General features: G+C 57.9%; 1 non-coding gene across 1 annotated transcript; it reads left to right on the forward strand.

Moving 5' to 3' along the window:
• The first annotated feature begins 1,602 nt into the window (after positions 1-1,602).
• Positions 1,603-1,721, forward strand: LOC112475958. The gene has a single exon (XR_003044936.1). It is a non-coding gene; the product is annotated as a 5S ribosomal RNA (ribosomal RNA).
• The last annotated feature ends 5,596 nt before the right edge of the window (positions 1,722-7,317 follow it).

The following is a 7,317-nucleotide window of genomic DNA, read 5'->3' on the forward strand; positions in this document are numbered from 1 at the left end:
TGGGTGCATGCATCGTGTCTGTGTGTGAGCATGTGTGCGTGCATGAGAATATGAGTGTGTGTGTGTGAGGATGTGTGTATATGAGTGTATGAGTACGTGTGTCTGAGCACATACACATGGGTGCATATTTGTGCGTGTGTGTGCATGTGTGTTTGTGCATGCGGGTGAGTGTGTGAGGCACGTGTGTCCACTGGCCACATCTGAGTGTGTGCGGGCGAGCATGGGCCTGTGTTTGTGCACCGTGTGCAGGTGTGTGAGGGTGTGTGCGGTGTGCGTGTGCACAAGCGTGCCTCTGCCGCCACCCCTCCAGCCTTCCTCTCTTCCCCTCGCTCTGCTCCCAACTATCTGTGGCTGCTCTGTCCCTGCCTGGCCTCCTGCTATTCCTGCCACAGAGACATGTCCCTCCACCATGTCCCTCCGCCCTGCTGACTCTGCTCATCTCGGGTCTCCCTTCAAGTGCCCCATTCTCGAGAGCCACCCAGAATGGCCCAGGTGCCCCGTTCAGGAGAACACACTGCATCCTCCTCACGCATTCATTTCATAAATGTTGGCCTCCCTCAGGCATCCTCTGAGGGCAGGGACCTGTCGTCCTGAGCATTGCTCAGTCCCCAGAGCTCAGGATAGAATGACTGGACTAGAGTAAGACAGTCGTAGGTGGGCACGAGACTGCTGGCCTGGCCGTTGCTGGCCCGCGGCGCGCTTAGTAGGCAGAGAGGCCAGGTCTCAGGTCCCCGCCCCAACTGCCAGCCAGCGTGGTGGCCGTCAGCCGTCCTGGGACCCTGCCCTGGATGGATGTGGCCAGGTGCATGGATTTCTGAAGCCATCTCTCCATCTCGCAGCTTTATTAACCCGATCCGGCTGATCGAGTGATTGACGTGTTTGCTTATCGGCTACTTGGACCCCTCCAGGGACCTGGGCCAGGTGGCCCCCACCTCCATCTCCATCAGCCCAAAAGGACAGGGGACACCAGAACTCTCTCCCAGTCCCATCTCACATGAGCAAACACACATATACGCTCACAATTATACGCTTTTAGTGAGGACCTTTCCAGAAGGCAATGTGCCAACGTCTAAGAAAATTTAAAGCCACATTTAAAATGAGAGTTTGGTGAGGGCAAGAACTGTCACGTGCCCTCTTCCCCTCTGGGCCTGGTCTCCTTAAAACCATGCTTCGCGCATAATAGGTGCTCGATAAATGGTAAAGGAATTCCCATGGGCCCTGTGTGCCTGCTTCTGGAAAGCTCTCTCGCGGGTATGCACGCAGAAGGCAGCAATATTTACATAAGAGCGTGTTCGCGGACACGGTCACTGTTCCGGCAACAATTTGGAAACAACTCGAATAGCCAACAACGGCTGGTGAAACAGGTTACAGCTGTCACACCACAGAGTCCTGTGCAGCTGTGCCAGGTGGCGGCCCCGGGTACTCCTAAGATACGCTGGGCGGAAAAGTCGCTTCCCCCAGAGGAGCCAGGAGCTCCGTCCACACAAACACCCGCACACGGATGTCTGCGGTGGCTTTACCCATAACTGCCCAACCGAGGGGATGGCTGAACCGACCGTCCGCCAGACAATGGAATGTTATTCGACACTAAAAAAGAATCTGGTCTCCGGCCATGCCACCCTGAACGTGCCCGATCCCGTCTGATCTCGGAAGCTAAGCAGGGTCGGGCCTGGTGAGTACTCGGATGGGAGACCACCTAGGAAGACCAGGTGCTGTAGGCGTAAAAAATTAAAAATATAAGGGATTGTAAGCTGACAAGTTCTTTGCAATCTGTGAGGTCAACCAAGGCCTAAAAATAAAAAATAAAATTTTTTTTAAAATTAAAAAAAAAAAAAGAATCTGTTCCATTATGTCAACCCACAAAAAGATGTGGGAAAACCTTAACGCCTCTCACTGAGGGAAAGAAACCACGTCGCTCCAACTCCAAGACATTCTGGAAAAGGCGAAACGAGAGAGACGGAAGCGGGTCCCTGGAGGCCGGGGGTGGGGAGGAGGATGAACCGGGGAGACAGAGGGTTTCGGGGCAGCGACGCCGCTCTGCGTGACGCGGATGGTGGCCGCACGGTGTTCCGCTGTTAAAACCCACAGGACACACGACACGAAGCGTGACCCTCGGCGGAGTGATGGACCTCAGTCGACGTGTAAGTCACCAGGGCTGCCGTGACAAAGGCGCCGAGAGGCTGACGCATGGAAACGCGTCCTCGCCTGATCTAATGTCACCTTCTTGAAAGGACACCAGTTGTATTGGCTTAGGACCACCTTCATGGCCTCATCTTAACTCGATCATCTGCAAAGACCCCATTTCCAAAAAGGTCCCATTGCCAGCTGCTGGGGGTTCGGGCTTAAACATCTTTTTTTTGAGGGGGGAGACACAATTCAACCCACGACGCTTAGTAACGACGCGTTAATATTGGCTCACTAATTGTAACAAATGCACCCCATGAGTGTTATGTAAGAGGAGGCTGCCTGTGGGTGTTGGCAGTGGGCGTAGACAGGAATTCCTGATACGCTGCTCGATTTTTCTGTAAATCTAAAACGATTCTTAAAAGCAGAGTCAATTATTTAAAAAAAAAGGGAGGGCCGTACAATGAGTAGAGAATGCTCGCGTTTGCAAAAAGAAACGAGCGTGTATCTATATGTGTGATGCTATGTCGTTTACACATACAGCGAGACCCGGGAACAGAGGCCGTCATGTGGATGGGGACCCATGGACCCTGTGGACCCAGCGTTGGGGGGGGAGGGGGTGACAGAGCTGGAGGTTTATGGTGCCCTGTATGGTCATGGCCGTTTTAAAAAAATTGCATCTCCATGAATATATTCCTTACTGGAAAATATAACAGACAGAAAAAAACAACAGAGAACAGACTCCTGCTTGTAAGCCAGCCCTTCTGAGGCTGACCACAGCGGAGAACTCTGACGCTCTTGCCTTTTTCCTCTTCAGAGGACTCTGTCTGCCGTTCTTTCCCCTAGGACCTGAGGCCTGTCCCCCCCGGGGGTCCTGCCCGTGGCCTCCAGTGCTCCCAGATCACCAGCTCCGAACGGGAAGGAGGTGGTGGCAGCTCACGGCCGCATAACTCAGCTTCCTTTCTGTACAGAGAAAATAACGCCGCCAGCTTATCCTGAAAACGGTGCTTGTTTCCATTAAAATCATCATCATCATCCAATCACGTGTCCCCTCTCCACTTCAGCCCGCCCCCCAGCAGCCCCTCACTCTCACAGGGGCGATGACCCAGCCCCTCGCCCGGGCCCTGCCTGACGCAGCCCCTCACTACCCCGCACTCCTCCCATCACCGAGCCTTTGCATCTGCTGTTCCCCTGCCTGAAATGCTGTTCCCACTTGTCCACGACTTGACTCCCGCTCCGCCCACAGCTGTCAGGGCGAATGTCCCCTTCTGCGGCAAGCGCCCCTTTCGGCCCCCTTAGCCTAGGTCATGCCTTAGGGCCCGCCAACCCCAGGTCGCGAGTTCCCCTGCCCGCCCCCCCTGGATCACAGCAGGCGTGATCAACACTGCTCGGAGCAGAGAGTCGAGTCCGCAGCCCCAGGAATGGGATGCCGCCTGAAGGGTTATCAGCAGCCGTCTGGAGCCCCCCTCCCCAGCCCCGCGAGATGCGAAGGGGCGGGGGGGAGGGGACGGAGGCCCCTTTAAGGGTCCAGCGCGCCACCTTCTTTTCTCGCCGGCCGCCGGCACCCACGCACCTGAGTGAGCCTCCAGCTGCCCATTAAGCGATTTTTTTCTCCACTTACAGCTCTCGGCATCGACAGGGATGCTCGATATCTGAGGGGCCGCCGGCCTTGGGAGAGAGCGCGCAGCCGCCTCGATAAAATATTCCCCCGCCCGCCCAAGCTGCCACCGCCGTCTGATCCCTCCCCTAATGAGCTCGCGCTCTGCCCGGCGGGCGGGCGGGCGGACGAGGCTCGCCCACCCCCTCAGCCTTTCAGCTCAGCCCCAGGGCCGGGGATGGTGCGGAGTGAGAACCGGCCCCGCCTCCCACCTGGCTGGGTCCTTCGGGGATCACCTCCCCCAGGAAGCCCCCCTAGGCCTCAGAGCCCAGGCTCTGGATTCCTGCAGCCTTGATGATCTCGTGCTTTGTTGGGGGGTCGGGGGAAGGGCTGGGGTCCAGAGTGGGACTGGGGTCACTCGGCAGTGTCCAGATGCTGAGATTCTCTCTGTTTGTTCTAAACTGGGGAGGAGGAGCGGGGGCTCCCCCTCCCAGCCCCGTGGGGCCCACCTGAGGGGCTGGGCAGGGTGGGCGGGGGCACGGGAGGTGAAGGGCGGGGGTGGAAGGACGAGACAGACCGCCCAGCTGGAACGAGCCCCTCAGGCCGCAGCCTGGAGGGGGACGGACCCCAAGCGCCTCGGTCCCCGCTCCTCCAGCCTACCCAGGCCGGTACACGGGGTCTGACCCCTGGGGCAGGGCTGGACACTCAGATGGGGGGCCGAGAGGGAAGACACTGCTCAGAGCCCAGACCTCCGCTTCTGGCTTCAGAACCAAGGACAGCTCCCGCCGTCTCTGGAACTGGAGCTGGGTCTCCGCTCGCCAGGGGGCCGGACCCCCAGAGCCAGGGCCTCCCGAGCCGGGACCCCTGGATGGGAGTCGGGGGAGGGGAGCAGCCGGTGCATTACGAGACCCCCGGCGCTGGCCAGTGCCTTTTTCGTGGCGGCTAGAACGTCACAAAGAAGGGGCTCGGTAAGTGTTGGGGGGCAAGTGAGTAAATAGGTGATTCTGAAATTTAAAATCTGATCCAAGCCCCTGGTTTTATAAAAAGGGAAACTGAGACCTCAAAAGAAGGTGGCTTTGCTCCTCCTCCCCAGCCAGAATCCAGAATCTTCTCTCTGGGCCTACGGGGGATGGGGAGCCCCACGAGTTGCTGAGGTCCTGGTGGAGCCGGCTTCGCTCCAGCTGTCAGGAAGCCCCAGATGGTGGGGAGTCCCGGGCGGCTGAGGCTGCTGTGGTCGGCCTGGGGAAGGGAGGGGACGTCAATTGAGGGAGGGGCATTGGAGCTGGGCTTCACAGGTAGCGTAGGAGTTTCTAGAGGGACAGGGAACAGCAGAAGCACAGACAGGGAGACAGGAGGACGCGGCCCATTGGGGGAGAGTTGGGAGAGGCTCGGCTGGGGAGGGTGCCCCCTCCAGGGTTGAGGGGCCCGGCTTGAGGCTGGATGCCCACTGGGGACTTGACCATGATGAGGAGAAGGTGGGGGTGCTGCTCAGAGGGGCCTAGGCACCCACCGGGGGGCAGAGCGAAGCCTCCATCTCCCCCCTACTCACCAGACATCAAACCCAGCCTCTCCCCCACCCCCCCGTTCCAGGTTATTAATTTTTCAGAGAAGAAAATGCTTTTTGTATTTTTTCCAGGCAAAATATTGATAATGGGCTTAATGTGTCTTTCCAGCTTTTGTGTGTTGAGAGGGTTTTCTGTCCTGGTTGCTGCAAAGGCCGCACGCCGCACACCGCACACACGCGCACACGCGCACACACACAGGCACGCACACACCGCAGCCCCCCGCCCCCACCCCGGCAGACCACACTCGTCTGCAGAGACATGGCTGGGAGTGGGGCGGGGGGGTTTTGATCGCAGCCCAGTAGGTTGGCGCAGCCCCCCCCACACCCCCACCTCCGCCTCCACAAAGCCAGCAGCTCGCCGCGCCCCCCACCCCCGTGGGTCGATGCAACCTGCCAGGGGAGCTGGTGTTTCTGGCGGCTCCAGGCTGAGATCCGTCTTCGGCTGTTTAAGATTTGCCTTCCTTTCTCTAATGGCCACGGGGAAACGGGAAGGTCGGGGCTGCCGTTCACTCGTTCATTCGTTCATTCATTCATTCACCTATCCACTCACTCACACATCAGCCAACTACTATGCACCTACTGTGCACCAGGCCCCGGCCTCCTTAAAGTTCACCGTCTGGCCGGAGAGGACGCTAAGCAAAAACACTCCAGGAAAAAAAATATGTCACCACAAATCGTGACAAGACCCCTGTAAGAGGCACAGAGGTGTGTGACCATAAAACAGGGAGGGCTGACGAGCCTGGGACCCAGGGAAGGGGGGTGGCTTTCCTGAGTGGTGACTCCAGCTGAGACCTGAATGATGAGGAGGAGAGACCTGTGCAAGGTCTGGGGACAGCAAGCGGCAGAAGCCACTCTGTCAAGCACGAGTCAGGATTGCTTGGAAGGCTCGCGGAAGCCGACAGCGGGCCCCACATCTAGGGCACCGACTCAGCAGGCGGGGCGGTCACCCCGGGAGCCGCCGCTGCACAGGGGGAAGAACCAGGAGCTTGGTAAGATGGAAGCGAGGGACGAAGCTCCGGGGTCAGGGAAAGGGGGCCACAGGGCCACACACCCTCAAGCCCTGTCTCATCTCGCGTAGTCCGGGAGAGCTCACTTAAACCCCCAAGCCTCAGTTTCCCCATCAGGAAACGGAGCATGATTTTCTGTGACAGGAAAAGGGACGTGCCAAGATGACCCAGATCGGATGCTTAGTGCACACTGCACACAGTCGGCGCTCAATAAACGCGAACACCGATGAGGACCGTGAGCGCCACTGATTAAGGAGCGGGAAGCCTTTCTTTACTGAGCCGGCGGCAGATGGAAACGCGGAAGGCAAGGGCACGTCACCTGTGTATTAGCTAATTAGTTGTCGATAACAAATCACCCCAAATTTACCAGGTTCGAACAACGTTCACAGGCTACCGGGCCCTCCGCTCAGCCCCCAGGCCGCAGTCAAGGCGTCGGCCGGGCTGAGTTACTGTCCAGCGTTCAAGGTCCTTTCCCAAGCTCTCCTGACTGTTGGCAGAATTCAAGGTCCTTGTGGTTGTCAGACTGAAGTTCCGTTTTCATTGGTGGCTGTCAGCTGGGGGCTGCTCTCAGGAACAAGGACATGCCCGCTGTCCCCCAACAACGCAGCCCCTCCAGGAACCCCTAACAGTAACGGTAGCTCATTTCGTCAAGGCCAGCAAGAGAATCTGCTAGGACAGCGACTTACATAACGCAACGCAATCATGGGAGGGACATTCGGCATGTCTGCCATATAAGTGAGCCGCACTCAAGGGGAGGGCTTTACGTAGGATGGTCACGGGCCCACGACCGTGCCTTCTCATGGCCACGAAAGTGTGCATGGCCACACGGAAGTACCTCTTCGCAAGTGTTTCTCTTTTCGCATTGCCTGTTGGGGAGCTCAGAGCCAAAAAAAAATGGCAGCCCACCTGTGACGAGGGTTTAGGGCTACATGATGTGGGTTCTGTGGACTAACTTCTCTTCCAGCTACAGCGTCCATCGAACTCCTAATTTATTTTCTCTGGCTACCCTACCTGTCTGAAACCCC

This window comes from Pteropus alecto, unplaced genomic scaffold, assembly GCF_000325575.1.
Source record: "Pteropus alecto unplaced genomic scaffold, ASM32557v1 scaffold30, whole genome shotgun sequence".
Taxonomy (NCBI): domain Eukaryota; kingdom Metazoa; phylum Chordata; class Mammalia; order Chiroptera; family Pteropodidae; genus Pteropus; species Pteropus alecto.